Raw genomic sequence first — 21,154 nt, forward strand, 5'->3', positions numbered from 1 at the left:
CTTCGGATGGAAATAGATGCCACTTACATCATGGAGTTGCTGGAAGTCTTAAAGGTGATGTGTTAAGGCCCTCAGCACAGGGCACTAGTAAATGCACAATAAATTCCAGTTGAATTTTAAAGAAAAGATGGAATGAATGAATGAATCGGACTTGGCGTAATGAAATGTTTAAGTATTTTATGTAGACCACAAGTTACCAACTCAGATTCAGCTAAAATTTGGCACTAGCTAGGACCACTGTGTTAGCTGTGTTAGGAATAATCTCCTTTATTCTTCAGAGTAACCCTGTGACATAGGTGGGAGTGTCTCCAATTTACCTATAAGTTCAGCTGAGTAAAGGGGAAACTCCTTACCCAAGATCTGGTGCGTATGCTGGAATCGGGAGTTATCTCTAAGATTTCTAATTTCAGGTCTTTTGCTTTTCCTGCACACCATGTTCCCCAAATATTTTTCTTGTAGCTTTTTCATTTTTATTTTGAGCTTTGCATTGTTAAAAGGCTCATGACTTTGCATCTTAAGACTTGATGCACACACCCTTTTTCTTGTATTGTTTTCTATGTGCTTATTTTAAAATCTCGGTCCATGTATTTGTATTCTTGGTGGTTGGAAGGATATCAAATAATTGTCTCAGCAACAGCAGCACATGTGTTCACAAAAGTTGAGGAAATACTGTATTTCCAGCATGGGAAGCCGAAGGTAAGTGGCCTACATTCACTTCGGCCCGCATCTGTTTTAATGGCTCTGTTAGTGCAGATGGGTTGTAAAATGCCAGTGAGTATCTATGGAGTTGTTATACACTCAAGTTACGCAAATTCTCTACCTTGGAAATGGTCAGAGCCTGCATCGTTTGCTAGATTTAACTTTTTAATACTTAAAAATATTGCAGGGCTAACATTTTCTTGCACTTGACATTTTATGAAAATAAAATTCACAGCTGTGAACAGCCCTCTTCCGTTTATACTCTACCTGGCAATAATAGCTATAATTAGCTTTTGTTGTACTGTTATCAGAAAGGGGTAGTAAAATTAGCACTAACCAGATGTAAAATCAGTCTTTATATGGCAGCTGCATAGATATAAATTCTCCGGAAGACCTCTCATGCTTTGTAAATTTTAGATATGTGTGGAAAATGTATCCTTTTGTTCTTTAGTTTAACTTTTCAGTCCCACATTGTTTATGGAATCAGTTTGCCTTCTCAGCTCATCCAATATTTATTGCATTTGTACTATGAGCAATGAATTGGATTAGGTGCTAGGTGAGGGTGCAATTCCTGTACTCCAGAAGCTGACGTTTCGGCCGGGTGAGGCACGTAACAGTCCCACACTGTATGTATGTGCCGGTCCCTCTGAAATGCCCTTCATCGCTCTCTTTCTCCTGCTTCGCCTGGCCAGCTTCCATAGACTCTTGGGGGCCCAGCTCCACATCTTCTAAAATGCCTTCCTGCCCGCCGCGCCACCCCCATGTCACTGGTACCTTGGGCATCTGTCTCTCACCGTGTTGATCAAAGGGCGTTATAATTGTTGGGATATTTAGTAACCTTCCACGTTGTGAAATCCTTGAGCGTGTGAGATGAGTCTCCTGGTGTTGTCTTCTAAGGGCCTGGCACGGAGGATGTTCCTCCTAAGAGCTTGATGAATGAATCAAGATGTTACAAACACATACGGACATGCAGATGGACACGGAGATCAATGGACAATACAGACGCGGAGCTTAATGGACCAAGAAAGGTCGCGTGCAGGAAATGTCAAGGATGACTTACAGACAAGTACTGTAGGTGCTAGGAAGAGAACAAAAGGTAAATTGGTGGTCAAAGAGCAGGGACTGCTTTGTGGACCTGTGACGCGTGTCACACAGGGCCCTCTGCTCAGAAGGGCTCCACCCTTGGCTTAATGTTCTGTCGTCCGCGTCTAAGCATCCTTGATCATTTTTGAACATAGAGCCCCACGTTTTCGTTTTGTACCGGGGCCCACAAATGATGTAGCCAGTCTTGTTCTTGGGACCGGGAGAATGATTCAGATTTATAGAAATGGGGAGTGAAAGAGAGGCAGGGAGAGCGCGCAGGAACCTGATAGGCGTATGAGAAACGTTCCAGTTTTGTCAGATGGCTAACAGACCTGCTCAAGAGCACCAGAGGGCTTATGCCGTCAGTACGAGGCCTGAAAGATAGCTCGAGGCAGCATTTAGACATTATCCTGCAAGCGGTGGGTGATCTCCGATGATTAATGAGCAGGAGAATGAGGGGAGGGAGGTGTAGCTTGATGAAGAGGAGTATGGTGGTGATGTGCAGGATGTATTAAGGGTCGGTGAGGTAGGAAGTAGTGAATCGGGAAGTTGACCCGAAGCCCAGGGCTATGGTAGTAAGGGTATATGGTAGAAGAGGCATAGAAAGCACAAAACTGGGAAAGACTCTCAGGGAAAAATAAATGCCACTTTGGCCACAGGAAAAAGGAGGAGTCAAAAAGTACTCTGGACCGCCCTGGGTCAGTGATGCACTCCTGGCTGAACTAAGGACGGGGTGCCCGGGAGCTTCTTTGTCAGAGGAAGAAGGAGTTGAGCTTTAGATATTTGCAATGACAGCGGGATTTCAAAATAGAATTGCTCGTTTTGCAATTATGTGTAAATAATCGTTTGCGGAGAAGATGCTTAACGCATCAAATGTCACTTAAAGACAAGACTTAACGCTACGTAAAGTCCTTTAGATCGGTTTTAGGAGAGGGGTGAGATGAGCAGCCCAGTAAAGACAGTGTGGGAGTTAAGAGATGGGGTCATCCTTGACTGCTTTTTTTCGTCTGTTCAGTCTCTTTCTTCCTCTGTATTCAATCAGTTCCTTCTTGTCCTTTCCGTTTACCAAGCCACCAAGCGTCCCTTGCATCTGCCCACCTGTCTTTGTCCCACCACTGCGTGCCCTCGCCTTCCACCCACCTGCAGCCACAGGTCTCTGGAATGGTCTGATCTGGAATGGTCTGATCCTCTCCACGCCCACTCTTTCTCGTTGGAGGTGGGGAGGTTTTTCTAAGAGACAGTAGTAAGGGTATAAGGTGTCACTTCCTGTTAAGACACTGTTAAGAATTGTGTCCTCCCCTAAAGATATTGAAGTCCTAACCCCAAGTGCCTATGAATGTGACCTTATTTGGATATGGGGTATTTGTAGAAGATGACATCAAGATGAGGTCAGAAGGGTAGGTTTTAATCCGGGATGGCCGTCTCCTTATAAAAAGGGAAAATGTGCTGCGACGGAGATCTGGGGGATGCCTCTATCAGAAAGAATTGTCAACAGACCACCAGAAACTGGAAGAGCCATGGGTAAACCACCCGATTGGTGGTACTTTGTTACAGCTGCCCTAGGAAACTAGTACAGACTTTAAAATAGTTCCCCATTCTTTTCAGAGTGAAGACCAAACTCCCTAACACATCTTGAAAGACCCACCACCATCTGGTCTCTGCTGGATTCCGCAGCCTTTTCTCTTTCTTGGCACCCCACCCCCCTTCCGAAGCTACACCTTTGCACTCATCACAGCAGGAGTACTTAGCTCCCCCATGACATTCCTTTGCGGCCAAAGTACATTTCTGCCTTTCCTTTCTATCTCCTTCGTCCAGTCAGCAGAGTCCTCTGCGTTCATTTTATTCAACAAATGTTGTTGAAATGCCAGATAGAGTGTTTAGAAGCTAACAAAACATGCACAGCCCTTGGTGTCATGGGCTTTCCAGCCTAGTAGGAGAGCCCAATATCAAATGAGGTAGAAGTCGATAAGAGATGTGAGCAGAATGTTGGAGGCCATAGAATAGATAGATTGCAGAAAGTGCTTAAGCACACACAGCAGCTGGCCCCCAAGCCTGGAATGAGAGACACCAAGAAGAAACAACTCAACTCCCACCATGGACTCAGCAAAGCTCAAAACTCTGAGGCACCACATACTTTTGAAGGTTGTTGTGCCAGACGGAGCTGGAAAACACAAGGATTGGTAGACAGGTTATACGAGGAGCAGTAAGACCGTCCTCACTCTGTCCTGACCACCCCCCCCCCCACATTGCTATTATATGTTAAAAAGGAGTATTCAGAGAAAAAGAAGGAGGCTTTGGCTATTAAAAAGAAGAAGGAAAGGAAATGTTCCATGGAAATCTTGAAGAAAAAGTTGACATACTTCCGTGACAGTAGAAATAGGCCAAGAGACAGGGGAGCCTGGGTGGCTCAGTCGATTAAGCGTCCAACTTTGGCTCGGGTCATGATCTCCCTGTTCATGAGTTCAAGCCCTGCACCAGGCTCTGTGCCGATGCTCAGAGCCTGGAGCCTGCTTCGGATTCTGTGTCTCCTCCTCTCTCTGTCCCTCCCCTGCTCGCACTCTCTCTCTCCTAACTAACTAACTAACCAAGCAAGCAAGCCAAGATACAGAAAATAGAAGGAAAAATAAAATTAGAAGGTCAAGCCAGGTAGCCCAACAATCAAATCCAATCCCAATGAAAGAAAACACAGAAAACAGAGGAAATGAGAGAGAAAGAGAGAGCGAGAACTCTCCAGAACTGAAATATTTGAATTTTCCAGATTAAGTGATCACAGAATCGCTAGCACACAGTGGATGAAAACATATCCAGTCTAAGGCATATCATAAAATTTCAGAATGCCAGGCACAAAATAAAAATCCTAAGTATTTCCAGGAAGAAAAAAAATGACACGTAAGGGATCATACGTCAGGATGGTATCAGACACTGAAACAATCCCTCCAGAATTTTGACAAAAAATGATTTCCAGTGTGGACTTCCAAGAATGAGACTAGACTATACATATTTCCAGCTATAAAACATCTCGAGAGGGGTGTCTGGGTGGCTCAGTTGGTTGAGAGACCCACTTCAGCTCAGGTCATGATCTCGCGGTCTGTGAGTTCGAGCCCCGCGTGGGGCTCTGTGCTGACAGCTCAGAGCCTGGAGCCTGCTTCGAATTCTGGGTCTCCCTCTCTCTCTGCCCCTCCTCTGCTCAAGCTCTCTCTCTCTCTCTCTCTCTCTCTCTCTCTCTGTCAAAAATAAATAAACGTTAAAAAAAATTTTAAAGAGAGTCTCGAGAAATTTATGTCCTATGCCATCTTTCTCAGGAATCTACTAGAGGATGTGCTCAGCAAAACAAGGAAGGAGATGGAGAAATGGAAGGTGCAGAGAAATAGGAGCTTCAACCCAGAGGGGGAAGAAGGGGAATCCCGGGATGATGGCAGAGGGAAGCTTCTGGATGGCAGCTGGGCAGGAGGACCAGAGAGGAGGACAAAGGACCCTCGGAAGAAGGGTGGAAACAAAAGGGAGATGTAAACATTGTGCCCGACATAACTGAGCTGTGAATATTTATGCAGTCATTGTCAACACGGAATGTTGATTTCACTAAGAGGTGTTCTGCCTGTGTTAGAGGATGGTGGGGGAGCTCGTGTCTACACACTGGGGGAAGTGAGAGGGTCAAATCTCCGTCTCCCATGTAAGATGTAACACAAACAAAAAAACCCAAACACTGAACGTGGACATCCAGACCCAGCATGAACATAGCATCTTAGAAATAGGGAGTAGCAAGTTCGAGCCCTGCATTGGGCTCTGCGCGGACACTGTGGAGCCTGCTTGGGATTTGCTCTCTCCCCTCTCTCTCTCTCTCTCTCTCTCAAAATAAGTAAACTTAAGATAAATTAAAAAAAAACAAAATTTAAAAGAAATAAGGAGTAGCAGAAGAAATAGACTGTTGAAAATCATTGTTTCTGGGGAATGGAAACTGGAGGTAAAGAAGGAGTGTGTCAGGAGACTGGTGTTTCTTCATAAGCCCAAGGGTAATGTTTGATTTCTTTTTTTAAAATTTTTAAAAAATGTCTTTATTTTTGAGAGAGAGAGAGTGAGCGGGTGAGGGGCAGAGAGAGAGAGAGAGTGAGACACACAATTTGAAGCAGGCTCCGGGCTCCGAGCTGTCAGCACAGAGCCCAGCGTGGGACTAGAACTCATGAACTTGAGATCATGACCTGAGCGAAGTTGGACACTTAACCACCTGAGCCACCCAGGTGCCCCAGTGACTTCTAAAACCGTATGTGGTTGACCTTTGGGCAACACAGGTTTGAACTGCATGGCTCTACTTGTACGTGGATTTTTTAAAATACAGTACTATACTGTAGATGTCTTTCCCCTTCCTCGTGATTTCCATAGTAACATTTTCTTTTCTCTAGCTTACTTTATTGTAAGAATATAGTATACGATACATATACAAAATGTGTGTTAACTAGCAGTTTATGCTATTAGTCATTAGTTATTGGTCAAGAGTAGGCTGTTAGTAATTAAGTTTTGGGGGAATCAAAAGTTACACATGGATTTTCAGCCTTGGGGGGGGGGGGTGGGCAGTGTTCCTAACCCCAACGGTGTTCAAGGGTCAACTATACTGATGAAAATATTAAGGCAAACATATGTCCGTAAACAAAAACATGCACATAAATGTTCATAGCCACATTGTTCATGTATCCAAAAAGTGGAAACAACTCAAATGTCTATCAACCAATGAATGGATAAATAAAATATGGTATATCTGTACACTGGGATATTATTCATCTATAGAAAGGAGTAAGGTACTGGGGCACCTGGGTGGCTCAGTAGGTTAAGCATCTGACTGTATTTCAGTTCAGGTCACGATCTTATGATTTGTGAGTTTCTCTCTCTCTCAGTCTCTCAATATAAACAAACAAGTAAACATTTTTTAAAAAGGAATGAAGTGCCGATACATGATACATCTTACAACAGATGAGCCTTGAACACGTGCTGCAAAGTCAAAGAAACTATTCATTAAAGACCAGGTAGCCTATAATTCCATTTATGTGAAATGTCCAGAAGCGAACCTACAGAGACAAAAAGTAAATTAGTGGTTGAGGGTTCGAGCGGCGGGGGTAAATGGGGAGTAACTGCTGATAGGTACGTGTCGGGTTCCTTTTGGGGGTAATGAGAATGTTCTAGAATAATCTAGGGTGATGGTTGCTCCGCTCTGTTAGTATACCAAAAACCACTGAATTTCAATTTTAGAAGGTGAATTTTAATTTCAGCCATAGCTCAACGCAGCCATTATTTAAAAATTGAAGAGGAAATGAGTTACCAGGGGCCAGAGAAGGAAGACAAGATTTTTACCGTATATCTTAGTGCATCTTTTTAAATTTTAAGCTGTGTGAATATATTATGAATCATGAAATTAAAATTTTTAAAACTTAAGTGAAGAATATTTAAAACATTACAAAAGAGAATATTAGAGCCAACACTCATGTATCCAATACGTTTTTTTTTTTTTTTTTTTTTTTTTGCCACATCTGAACATTTTGCTACAGACATAGTTGAATTCTCCTGTCCACCCTCCTTGATCCCACTGCCTCCCTAACTTGCCGGAGGTAACTGTGTTCCTAAATTGGCATTTACCATTGCTTAGACATGTTTTTATTATAAACACACACACATCCACAAATCACACTATAACAGTTGGGTAGAATGCGTATGAATATTAGCAGTATTCCGCAACGTTTGCTTTTCTTCCAAGTTTATATTCTTAAGATTTATTCTTGCTTAGGCGATCTAGTTCTAGTCCACTCATTATAACTGCCACATATTACATGGAACCCCAATTTATACATTCCCTCTGCTGCTTCCTTTATATTTTTGCTATCAAGCAAAGCAACAATAAGCTTTTACCCATACATCCCATTTCCTAACTGAGCGGTGGTACTGCTCCACGAGCCAGGCATATGGCTGAGAAAAAATCCAATAAACATCTGCCCAAAGCTGAGCGTGGGTTTGGGAGGAGACAGTAAACTTAATGTTAACATATTGCATGCTAGAAGGTGTTAACTCTGTAGAAAACAGACCAGAGCAAGGATGATTGGAAATTCTGGTAGCAGCAGAGTTGTGAATAGTTGCTTGGGGGTTGGGGTGGGGGGGCACTGCTAGTCACGTGTCTCCGTGACAACCCTACTTAGCGAACGACTCCCGAATCTCACCTGTTTACAACACACCTAGGTTTTTGGGTCAGCCGGGGTGGCTCTGCGTCAGAATGTGGGTCAGCTAGATTTGGCCCGTGTTGTGGGTTGGATTCAGGTTGGTCCCAAGCATCTCGTCACTCCCCTGAAACAAGGGTGTGTTTCCTTCGTGGTAAATGTCAGGCATGAAGGAGACCATGTCAGATCATGGATGTGTATTCAAGACCTCTGCTTGTGTCTTGTCTGTTAACTTTCCACTGCTCCGTTCCAAGCAAGGCAATGAAATAAGCCTGCCTAGGAGGGAAGCATAGTCTACCTGCTTTAGGGGGAAGTCCTGAAAGGTCTCACAGGAAAGATGGCAGTGCAGAATTCCATGGAAGTCATGAAGAATTGAAAACTATACTAGGGGCGCCTGGGTGGCTCAGTCGGTTAAGGAAAGATGGCAGTGCAGAATTCCATGGAAGTCATGAAGAATTGAAAACTATACTAGGGGCGCCTGGGTGGCTCAGTCGGTTAAGCGGCTGACTTTGGCTCGGGTCATGATTGCATAGTTTGTGGGTTCAAGCCCCGCATTGGGCTCTGTGCGGACAGACAGCTCGGAGCCTGGAGCCTGCCTCGGATTCTGTGTCTCCCTCTCTCTCGGCCCCTCCCCCACTCATGCTCTGTCTCTCAAAATGAATAAATGTTAAAAAAAATTTTTTTAAAAAGAAAACTATAGTAAAAAAGGGTTTTTTGAAGGAAAAAAAAAACACAAAATAATTCCCAATTCATAGGGCTATTGTGAGGAATAAATGAAATAATGTATGTGCAGAGTCTAGTCCGGAGACTGGTACAGATATTAAAAGACTAGTTAATACTTACATGCCACTTACCATGTGCCAGGCACTCTAATGTGTTCTCTATCTCTCTCCATGTAACCCAACCCTCACACTATTCTTCTGCCCATTTTCTAGATGAGGAAACCGAGGCCAGTGAAATGAAGTCATCTGCCCCAGGTCACATGACTAGTACAACTGTAGAGCTGGGGGTTGACAACAGACAAGTAGCCCAGCATCTTTACTCTTAACCATGCTCTCTGCTCCCTCTGCACACCTCCCAGACCCCAAGTCTGGATTAGTGCTGTGTGTTCCCACAGGCATTTTGCTTTTCATCTCATGGTTCTGGGTACCACTCGCCTTTTCACTTGTCTGCGTCCTTAACTACAGTGGGCATTCTGGGAAGGCAGGGATTGTGCCCATCTTATTTCCTTTCATTCCCTACCCATCAAACATGGCCATGGAGTGATGCAACCGTCTTCTTCCCTTTGTACCGGCCCCACAGTGTGTGAAAGCAAGTGAAGGGAGCACAAGAGATTAAAGATGCCAGAAAAGTGTGCAGTCATTGATGGAGCAAGGTATTTAAGTCAGCAGAAGATATAGAAGGTTAAGACTAAAATGAGGAAGTATGGACCTTGAGAAGATGGAAGGACACCTGTTCCTTTAAAGATGGAAAGAGAAGGAAAAAGTGGGTCTTGTAAGAGCAGAGGAGGCTAGATGAGGAAGCTCAGGCTGGATGACTTGAATCATCTCAGTAAATAAGGGGTGGGAGAGGATGCTAGAGTCTGGAGTGGGAGATCGAGGCAAGAGGAGTTTGGAATAAATGCCTAACTTTTGGGGTCTGTGATCTGGTTGTTTTTTTTTTTCTAATGTTCATTTTTGAAAGAGCGCACGAGCCGGGGAGGAGCAGAGAGAGAGGGGGACAGAGGATCTGAAGCAGGCTCCACACCCACAGCAGAGAGCCCGATGTGGGGCTTGAACTCACGAATCACCAGATCATGACGTGAGCCGAAGTCAGACGCTCAACTGACTGAGCCACCCAGGCACCTCCCGTGATCTCTTTAATATTACAGTAAAGAATACGATGAACCCAGGAAAAAAAAGAAGATACACACAAAATTATGCATAATAATTTTCGAGGTCCAGGGACCCCAGGTTGGGAACTGCCTGCTCTCAGGAAGCTAATGCAACCGAGCAAAAGTATTTCTGAGAAGGAATTTGAAGGCAGGCAGCTTGAATGCATAGCCTTCTAAGTCTGTGTTTCTGTGACTTCAGCAGCACACAATGGCAGGAGAATAGCGGCTGATGTGGAATTTAGAGACTGAGGCTGCAGGTTTCTGAGCAGCCCAGGGCTGGAGAGGGGGGGTGGGTGGGGAGGAGTAGGGGAGGGCAGTAGGGGTAGAGAGAAGGCAAAGGATGGGCCAGCCAAGAAGTGGCAGACGTGGCATTGTGGAGGGTGGCGGGTGGGACGGGTCCTCTCTGGGGGTGGGCCACCCGAAGCGCGTGGTCTGTAGAGAACAGAAAAATAATAATAAAACGGAAAGTCCCATTTTATGCATGTTGGCCATGATGCCCCAGCAATTCTCAACACCGACAGTGATAAAATCCTGCCCTCTGAAGAAGCCTGGATGTCGCGTCTAAACAACTGCCTGTATCTGAGTAGACACGCCCCTGGGAGGCAGATAAAGAGATTACTCTGGAGGGAGTAGTCCAGGATGTGGGTGAGGTGCTGGTGGGTGGCCAAGGTGGAGCCCAAGTTGAGCGCCTGCTAGAGAAGACGCCTCCCTCGCCCCGCTGGTTAAGCGGCACGGTTCAATGGCTTTCATCTTCTAGAATCTAGATGCTGTCTGGAACCCTAAATCCTTCTGACTGCCAGTCATAACCGTATGTGTCTCACCGTCCTCACGCGTCCGCCCTGCCCCACATCTACACCTGCCTCGGTGTTTCACAGCCCTTTCTCCCCTTCTCCTAACAGATGGCTCTTCCTTACAGATTCCTCAGGTCTCCCATGACCAGGCACCAGTAGACACAGGATGCTGTCCCTTTCCTCCTCCCAGGTAAACGAAAGGAGTCTCTCCTTCCCTTTCTGACATGTTCCTGCGGGGGTGTTTTTATTCCATTCGTCAGACCAACCTGGGACGTAGAGCCAGATTAGAGGGTTCCACGTTTCACATGTTTTTCATCCTTAAACCATCAGGACACTATCTAGAGAATCCTGCTGCGGGGCTCAGAATGGTGATTATTCCCACCAGAGTAGGAACCGCCAGCTGCTTTGTAGCGTGACGGGTACTGTCACAGTGGTGCGTAGGTGTTTCCTTGGGTGTCCCAGAGGAATTTAGTTGCTTCTTGAAATCCCTCTGCAATCTCTTACTTGGGAGTAATGATGGAACGGAGCAAACAGGGTCTGATTCGCCCTCCCAGTCTTTCTTGGAAGTCACTGGAGGGCTGGTAGTTCTCTGGAGGTTAACCACTTCTCAAATGAACCGAATCTCCACCATCTCTTTCCATTACTCTGCCCACGCTCTTCTTCAAGATGGCCTCTGTGTGGTTCTGACCAAGAAGTTGCCCCATCACTGGCCAATGAAGTAGATGAACTAGAAACAGCTTGGTTTCACATTTGAGGTTGGAAGCAGGGACTTTCTAGAGGAGACCTCAAAGAAGCAAAAGGTGCATAAGAGCAGCTCCCCGACCGGAGTGCCCACTGGGGGGATTCCAGGCTCCTAGCAACTACAGAAGCATGTAGAATGATCAAGCGTGGTCAACTCACTGTCAGACTAAAGCACCGCCGTATATCTTCATTCCTCAGTAGCTGACCGCTGGAGCCATACACAGTTTGGGGGAAATGTGGAGATTATACTTAGTTAACATTACTCGGGGCACTACACAACCTTCACAGCCTCTGTGAGGCCATGAGCACTCGAGCACTTGCTTTTGACGATGGGAATTTGCCCTCAAGACAAGCATCCAGGGTTTGCACATAGAATAGAGCCTTTTTTTTTTTTTTTTAAATTACTTGCTAACATTATAAACCGTGCATTCAAAAAATAAATCTGGTCAGTAAGAAGGAATTCAGCTACCTATTTAACTACAGCAGCTGCCTGGGTCATCCACTGTGCTCTTTATAGGAAACGTCTAAATAATTGAAATCTTTAATTGGGTTAAAGAGATCCCTAGCACATAGATGTTCTATAAATAAAAGTGAGTAAATAATATAGTGGCCATTCTTTTCAGGCCCTTCCCCTTAAAGAGACCATTTTGTTTTGTTTGCTCCAATAAGATCGGTGTTCAGGGACACTTGAGAGAGGTTAGGTTTCGGCTGGGGCGGAGCTTTCCCAAAGAAATCCCTTTTAGTTTGTTTCAGGTGGATTTCCACCTTCTCCCTTGGCTACTTCACTAAAAACTCATCATTTGTTTGTCTTTGCTCTAAGTAGCCAGGCACCTGGGCTTTGCATTTGCAAGTGGGGTCAGAGCAAGTAGTAAAGGTAGCAGGCTGACCTCGCCTTGTTATCTGAAATCAGACAGGTTTAAGTAGCCCAGAGCTTAGGAGACAGAGAAGAAAGAAAGGGAAGGGAAGAGAAAAATGCTTATAAAAAGGAAGTGGTAAGACGTTTCTGAATTTCAGTGTGACCTGTTCTGTCAGGTGATTCTTGTGGGGGAGGAGACACGAGAAAAAAAAAAAAAGTTAGGTAAAATGTCCTTATAAAGACAAAATCTATTTCTTTCCTGCCTGATGATTTGTCACTCTAGTCACTTCCTGCCTTGTGACCGCGTACCCGGGTTTGGCAAAGTTGTTCTGCAGATCAGAAAGAAGGGGGTTTCTGGTCACACGCCAGTACCACTGAGGACAGTTTTTCAACAAGGTAAAATTTCTTAATGTCTTTTTGTCATTTCTAAGTGCTTATGATGTTTTTCCTGGTTGGGCGGCTCTGTTTCTGTGGGTTGTGGGTTTTGCCTTCAGGGGACTGAGATCTGAGCACCTGTCACCCGAGCCCTCTGTGAACCATGTCACCGTTTAACTGCCCAGCCAAACTGTAGCCACCCCATGTGGCTGTCCAGAGTTGGACCCCTCAGTTCTGTGGGGTGGCTTCTTCTCTAGTTATCCACAGTTAGTGCCCCCAAAACCAGGATTCTTTTTTTCCCTTTTACTTTATTTTTATTTTTTTATGTTTGTTCATTTTTGAGACAGAGAGAGACAGAGACAGAGCATGAGTGGGGGAGGGTGCAGAGAGAGAGGGAGACAGAATCTGAAGCAGGCTCCAGGCTCTGAGCTGTCAACACAGAGCCCAACGCAGGGCTTGAACTCAAGAGCAGTGAGACCTTGACCTGAGCCGAATTTGGACGCCCAACGAAATGAGCCACCCAGGTGCCCCCCCTTTTTTTTCCCCCCTTTCAAACCAAACCATGTTTTGATTTATTTCTCTTGCTTTATCTTGGGGACGCTATTTACTGTGATTTGATCTACTTTAAAATGTTTTCAGGGAAGTGTGTATTGATCATTTAGATTGTGCTGCTCATTGGCCTGGTGGGAGTAGTTTAATTTTAGCTCCGGTGGTTCTGTTTTTCTAAAAAGTTTCTTTACAGCATTTGAGTGGATGTATTAACGTCTTGAGTCATATGTTGCTGGGTGTGTTACTGGTTATTTGAGTGATTTTGGTGCCAGTGGTTTTAATGGGTATGTCTAATAACCACAAGGAATCGGAGGCACCTTTTCTTCATTTACTCTCTAAAAATAAAAGCAATTTGCGTGGCTTAATTGTACTGTTTTTGCAGAATTGTTTGAACTATTGCTTAGGCTGATGACCAAACAAATGGCCGTTAAATTCTGGATGAAAGGCTTCTGTCTACATCAGAAATTCTGATAAAGTCGACATGGAATATTTACTCCAGAAGCTCTGTTGAAACATAGACTTTAAATCTTGTAGCGTCGGCATTCATTTAATTATCATTATCCAACAGTATTAACAACCATTGACAGATGATAAACATAAAAGCCATTCAGACTGGAAATGGCTTAATTTATCAGGGTACTTATCAAAACCCAATTTTTCTTATTCAAGGATAGCAACTCATTTTTTCAAGTTAGTTCCCCAGGGCAACTTAAAAAAAAAAAAAACCTATCAGTCAACAACGCTGGTTTATTCGCCGTGTCTTAGTTTTGAATTTACATAAATTTATCATAATTGGTTTCTATTAAATAAAACATTTCAAAGAACCATCTGCACAGGCAAATTTGAATGGAATTAGCCATTTACCTATAAATGTCAATTTCCGAAAGTTGCAAAATGTGGACATCAATATGTTTTACACATCTCGTGAGTGGTTTTAAACCAGCAAAAATGTGGAATTGGGGGAGGAGGACCTGAGCCCCAGAAAAGAACAAATTAAAAAAACGCTCTATCTTCTTTCCAGTAAAAGTATTAATGAGAACAAAATAAATTAGAGTGTGAAGGTATGTCAGTCTTTTCCTTACTTTGGAAGGAAATAAAATGGAATATGAAAAAGTTAATTCAAAGTAGAGAAAAAAGTCTCTTGATTTAAATCAAGTTTAGACTGTTAAAGTGTCAACCTGATACGCTATAAAATACCCATTTCTCTTCTGTCTAGCTCACCCCCAGTAGCATCAGGGAAGAATCTTCTGGGTCTTACCCATTGATCAAGCACTGTTATGGTGGGACATTTCATTAGCTATCTGAAGGATGCTTTTCTTGGTCACATTTAAAATTTTATTTCCTTTAACTTACAAAGTATGCCTTGAAACAATCAGTAATTTGGGAAACAATTTCAGTATTTTAATACCGTTTATAAACTTCCTTCTGGTCCCTGTGAAGAAGGGAGGCCAACAAGTAAAGTCCCATTCAAATATGACCTACTTAGAGAGGACAAGACAAGGAATAACAATATTATTATTTTATAATATCTATACCTACTTACAACATGTAGCCACTCCTTATGCATTATCTCACATAATGCCTTTAGACATGAGGCGGGGGGCTCACCGTGGAAGCAACTGGCCCACTGTCACTGGGCTACTGGAGGGGTCGAGGGATGTTAGATAGTCATGATTTCCAGCTCCATGTTGCTTCTCTATAAGCATCTGTCTCTTCTAGATCCCTTCTTCCACACCAGCATATTTTTTTCCCAGATGTAGACCATTAGAAGCTTTTATTTCTGAAGCTGACTGAGGAGACCTTGGTGCTCATAATTTTAAAGGAAAGAGGGGGAGAAAGAGAAGAGAAAAAAATTTGCAATAAACCCAGAAGCTTTTTTTGTCTTTATAAGTAAGAGATATCGTTGTGGGTTTCGTGTAATGAGTACAGAATCCTCTTTTAGAGAATCAAGAAGTATCCTCTCTTAATTAATGTCTAATTTTACCAAAGAATTGTACGCCTTCACAAACTTGCCTCAACCACTTCCCCAGCCTTATTTCTTGTCACTTCCTTCTGCTCTGGCTGCCCTCCATCCTCTCCCCCCGCCTCATTTGCCCATGTTCTGGGTGCACAAGACCACAAGCCGCCAGAAAGTTCCATGGTTTCACTTCTTTTTGCTCCAACTGTTGCTCTGATTGCTTTCTTATTCGTAAAACTTACAGTCAGTTTTCAAGACTCGTCACTTCAAGAAACGAGTCCTTTTGGAAGTCTTCCCTGTGGAACCCTTCGGCCATCTTCCTTGCCCCACGAACAGTTTCTTCTGTGTGTGTGTCTGTTTAACGTTTTGATCTTAGAGTAAATGTAGCAGTAACCATAATTGCTTAAGTTTCAATTCCTTGTTTGACAGCCTGAGCTCCTTCTTAGCTCTCCTAGCACGTGGTCAGCACTAATGATATTTATTGAATTGGAAATTTGTCACACGTATTTTCTCTCAGCTACTTAGAGATGCATGGAAGTCTTTTCTTCGATTTCACTTATGAACTTATTATTTACTGAGTTCCTCACAGTGATGGCTGTGAAAGAAGATATAGTAATCATACGGTATTTTGCATTCTACCATGCTTCCTCTTTGCCAAAGCACTATTCTTCATTTTAGCCTCAAAGCACTGAATGGACATTGAGTTCAAGGTATTTAGGAAATTTCCCAGTGACCATCGCAAACAGACAAAATTACAATCTTATTGTTTTGGCCTAAACACAGTCAATGACCTCAAACTTAGCTACACTTACTGAAACTATTGTAGTTGATAATGGGCTTCTCTGATGACAGAGAACCTAAGAACAGATATTAGTAACTTTTGCTTAGTTACTTTGGATTATTCTAGAAAGTTCTCAAGTCAACTTCTCCTCATTACTTGTAGAATAAAGACCCTCCATATATAGAGGAGAGAGGGCAAACACATTTTGATATCAGTCTAGGTGAAATAAAATTAACAAACTTGCTCATAAGATTCCATTAACGAAGAGTCAAAATTTATAAAGCAAGATTGTAAAGGCACCAGACTTTATGATTAATAGATTTTGTGGCAGAGTAACATTATTTATATTAGTCTAATTGTTTCTTTAGGGCTTTTTGTCGGCTAGTTTCCCAACTCACAGAAACCACCAACCAAAATGATGCTATGCCATCTACATATTGAGCCCTGCGGGCATAATAAACATTAGCATTAGAGCTCCACCGAAATGTCAAACTAACCAGTGTCAACAGATTCCAAGAGTTTCAAGTTTCCCTGTTTTGCCAGATGGCAAGGCACTTACATCAAAAGCGTCCATGTTTCACGCTGTTTTCATTTTGAAGTTCTGAGAAGTTGCCACCAGATTAGACGTTCACATTTTTAGGGGCATCTCCCTACAGCTGCTGAAGACACACAGGGCTGCCCAGATGGCATCTCCCGTGGCTTTCCTCAGTTCCCTTCTGAGTCCATTTCCTTAAACTATTGACTGTCCCCATTGTTTTGGGTTTGCCAAGTTTCAGTGATTACATCAGTCTTCCCAGTAATTTCATCATCGCTTCATCTTGTAACCTACAGCAAGCAGCAGAGCGGGGAAGAAAGAATTTCAATTTACCACCCTAATAATGATAGCTAACACTCGTGTACTACTCACTCGGGACTGAGTATTTTTTGTGTTTTAACCAATACTGATATATTTAGTCATCCCTACGATCCTGTGAGGTAGTTACTGGTGTTATCTTCATACGTGAAGAAAGTCAGTCCATTCAGATGGTTTATTACTTTAATTTTCTACATTTGAATCAGTTTTTTATATAACTGCTGAATTCCAGGAGAAATAATGTTCTCCTGGAATAAACAGGCAGCAGACCATGGGGCTTATTTGTACCTAAGCTCTGGAGTTGAGCTCAAATAATGATCATTTATCCCAAATAAATGGATCAGTATTCCAATTGCTTTTATCAAACAGATTCCTCCTCTTCCTTTTCTTCTTTTCCTTCTCCTTCTCCTTCATCACCATCACCATCAGTATCTACCCAGCACCTCTCTGCACTTGACTATTTAGTTTTTACCAATTTATCGATCTCTGCATGGGTCCAAAATATGATTTCCATCCTCAAAAGCTTTGAAAAGTTTTCAGTCTTAAAAGGTTAGAATACTTTCAGTCAAGTTTTATTCACCTTCTTGACTGTTGTGACTGATAGACACAAATAAATTAGACGATTTAGTATTTACACTGGAACACCCATATCTCTAATTGTACAGTCGTGGCCAAACATAGGTGCCCTCAAAACTGTGAAAGAATGCAAGATTGTTTTAATTGTGAGTTGAAAAAGAGACGTAAAAAGTGACCCACTTAGGGGCTTAAAATGAGTTTTGCTCGACTTCAGAGCCACGCCTGTGTGTCAGCCCCATTTATAAGTTACAAGGAGGCTTCTTTCTCAAATATGGTCATTGGGTTTTTTCTGGTGGAAGGAAAAGCTGCAATGTTAAATTGAGGAACTCGCACAGCCACAGTCCTGTGGTTGCAGCATTGATGCGTGTTTTAGTCCAGCAGCAGTTACATAGCCAGTGGATGCTCTCTGCCTTATCTGTCTTATCTGTCTCTGTCTGTCTCTGTCTCTGTCTCTGTCTCTCTCTCTCTCTCTCTCTCTCACACACACACACACACACACACACACACATCTTTCTGAGCAGCTGAACTAAAATGGAAAAGAGATTATGTTCTCCACCAGCAGAAAAGCCAAGACACCGAATTCTGCAGGCGAATTAATTATGCATGTGAATTGCAATCTCCGGATAATTTGTTTTCCTTTTTTCTCTGGTTGTACTTTCAGGGGGGAAGTGAATTAATGGAATAATTACTTTGCATTTAAACAACACCCTGCATATTGATCCCTCAGTCGGTAGTCAGTACCGAAATTTATCTAAGCTGTGTACCCACATATATGAAGTAAAGAGGTGCACAAATGTATGTGTATAAAATTTGCATCTTCTTCCTTTTCTCCCACAAAATTTAGAATTAGAATTGCATCTTTGTTCATCTCTGGTGTAACATTTTAAAATGTGGGTCCTCTACACCTCTTTGACATCATCAGCCCACGTTATTTTCACTGGGTGGGGGTGGGGGGGTTCCTTAGGGGAGAAATCTGGGCGATACATGCAAAGCGAAAGTAAGAAGAAAATGAGCAACGCCTGTGCTGTTATGCCCCCCTTCTTCATCTTGACAATGTGAAATGAACTTTCCCTGTCATTTCCAATGCTTTGTAAACATTAAAAAAAAAATCCCTTTGGAAAGATAGAATATTATGGTCACCTTTGAGAAATTTTTCAGATTTTTCCCTTCCCTTGTTGTCTTTCAGATGAAGTCTTTTCATCAACATATCCTCGATCCTTTGTTTCTTTCCTATGACCACAGAGTAAAGGCAATTGGGATACTTAATCTGTCCGATCATATGTAAAGTATACAATATAGAATGTATTTAATATTGTATATCATTTTAGTTTTTTAAAGTTTGTGAGTCTGACTGTCTGTAATTTCTGTGCATGAAACAAACGGGTATGATATTCAGAAGACAGGGCAAATTTGGAGGCAAATTTGGATTCGTATTTTGGTCTTTTACTAAGTGTGGAGCCTGAGCAAGTCTCAGTTTCCTCATCTATAAAGTAGGAGAAAGCTCTGTCTGTTTCCTAGAACTGTTCTTGGGGTCATTTTCCTTTCCCATTTCCCCATGCCATCAGTCTGTCTGCACAGTCACTCTACGACACTCATCATCACTGTGGACTGACCGGGCCCTCGCCATTTGCTGGGCGTTGTGCTGAACACTTGACATATACTTACTCTTACATTTCAACACAAAAGATGCATAAGGTTGACATCGTCATATTCTTATAACAGATGACCAAACTGAGGTTCATGGAGGATTAAGTCCAAGGTCCCAGAGCCAGTTAAGTGCCAGAACCAAGATTTACACCCTGCCTCTTTCCCATTTTATATTCACAGTTTCTTAAAGGCGATTTAAAATTTTGACCAAAGAAATGATATACATCACATATCCCAGTATAAATTGGTATCGGTAAATATTTGCCAACCAAACTGTGGCTTCCAACAGACTGAAGATATGTATAGCCCGTCAAATTAATACAAATTTCCTGCCTCCATGTATCTGTTAGTCCTCATTTTTTTTTTTTTGAGAATGAGTTTGTCATTAGAGATTCTAGAACAACTACCCCAATGAGCCTATAGAAAATGAGGTCACATTGTTAAGAATAAATAGAAGCTTCTGTTATAATTGCGAACATACAAATGTGTGCTGCGTATTGTCTTGGTATTTTTCCAGCTCCAACAATCATAGAGAAAATGCCTAGAGAATGAGGGAGTGGAGAGCAGACAGAAGTAGGGCACAAGCTCACAGAATCCGTCCCCTGGACCCCTGCGATTAAGGAGACATTGCCCGATGGTCCCCATCACAGATACTCATAGATCTCATTTCTTTTGGTGACTCATGGAGATGTGGTCAGGCTTTTCTTAAGATTGCTATACATTTTCCCACTCTGGCCACACTTCCTCAACTGTTAGAAGGTACTTTCCACCGTCAGTATTTCAGGCAAGACTAAGCCCCTTGACCACTCAACCTCAGATCAGCCAATACCAATGCTGTTGACTTCTGGTTATGTCAGGTAGCACTTCTGCAATACCTTTTGCAACTGACTTCAAGAACTCTGTATGAGAAATGAGCTAAAAGAACCAAAACGAGCCAAACTAAGACCATTTGAAGGTAGAAAACAGATGTGAAATATAGATTTACATACACACAGACCTACATATAACATACATAACAATTAAGTGTGGATTTTAGGTGGTGACTCTACATAATACTTGATACAATTTATGGTGGAAATTGCGTTTATTCCCCAAGATGATTTTGTGAAACTTCTTTTTTTTATTTACCCATTCATTTCTTCCTTGCTTTCTTCTTTCCTTCCTTCATTAAGCACTGTTGTATACGATTTAAATCCTGTCTCATTTAATTCTAATACAACCCTATGGAGTGAGCACTGTAAATTGCATTACTAATAGCGCTTTTTTACATATGAAGAAACTGAGGCTCAGAAAATTTAAGGAGCGCCTAGTTGGCTTAGTCAGTTAGGTGTCTGACTCTTGATTTCAGCTCAGGTCATGATCTCAAAGTTCATGAGTTCCAGCCCCACGCCAGGCTCATGCTGGGTTTGGAGCCTGCTTGGAATTCTCTCTCCTTCACTCTGTGCCCCTCCCTGACACACACGCATGTGCTCAATCTCTCTCTCTCTCTCTCTCTCTCTCTCTCTCTCTCTCAAAATAAATAAACTTAAAAAAAAAAATTTAAGGAGGGCCACCTGGGTGGCTCCGTCGGTTAAGCGTCCGACTTCAGCTCAGGTCATGATCTTGTGGTCCATGGGTTCAAGCCCCGTGTCAGGCTTGCATCTGTCAGCCTGTCAGCGCAGAGCCTGGAGCCTGCTTCGGAGTCTGTGTGTGTGTCTCTCTCTCTGCCCCTCCCCTGCTCGTGCTCTGTCTCTCAGAGAGAAAGAAATGTTAAAAAAAATTTTTTTTTTTAATTTAAGGAATGTGTACAAAAACACATAGCAAGAAGCAGTTGCATAGAAAACTCATCATCTTTTCACCATACCATGCTGCTTCCTAGTTTATTATCGATATACAATTGTATATGTGATTTCACAAAGGAAGACAGGATCATTAGCATTTGGATGAGGATTTTGGATGCCTGAAATGGATTTTTTCTGGCTTGGACTAGGAGAAAGGCAGCTTGTGTTGTTGCAATAGGTGAGGCTGTAAACTGTGGAGCCTAGGCCATTCCTGAAAGACGTGGTTGAAGAAACTTCTCCCCTTGTTTTCCTCTCCATCGACATCTCCGAGGTATAAAGTACATTTCATGGATTTTGCATCCCTAGGTGTTTTTTTTTTTTTTTTAATCTGTTCACGTTGTTTAAGTGTTTAGTTGACT

The 21,154-nt window shown here is 42.8% G+C and overlaps 1 protein-coding gene and 1 long non-coding RNA gene across 3 annotated transcripts in view; one reads left to right on the top strand and one right to left on the bottom strand.

Moving 5' to 3' along the window:
- Positions 1 to 880: 880 nt before the first annotated feature.
- LOC123597558 lies at positions 881 to 20,329 on the bottom strand. The gene is made up of 2 exons (XR_006712158.1): positions 14,770 to 20,329; positions 881 to 1,627 (listed from the first exon to the last, which is right to left on the bottom strand). It is a non-coding gene; the product is annotated as an uncharacterized LOC123597558 (long non-coding RNA).
- LCP1 (lymphocyte cytosolic protein 1) overlaps positions 12,506 to 21,154 on the top strand; it is a 53,104-nt gene continuing 44,455 nt past the window's right edge. Inside the window, exon 1 of one of the 2 annotated variants that reach the window (XM_045476557.1) lies at positions 12,506 to 12,633. The gene's annotated coding sequence lies outside the window, so the exon portion shown is untranslated. Of the gene's footprint in view, positions 12,634 to 13,846; positions 13,852 to 21,154 lie in introns of those variants that run through there. The other variant, XM_045476566.1, reaches the window with a different exon arrangement.

Source organism: Leopardus geoffroyi, chromosome A1 (assembly GCF_018350155.1).
Source record: "Leopardus geoffroyi isolate Oge1 chromosome A1, O.geoffroyi_Oge1_pat1.0, whole genome shotgun sequence".
NCBI classification, from domain to species: domain Eukaryota; kingdom Metazoa; phylum Chordata; class Mammalia; order Carnivora; family Felidae; genus Leopardus; species Leopardus geoffroyi.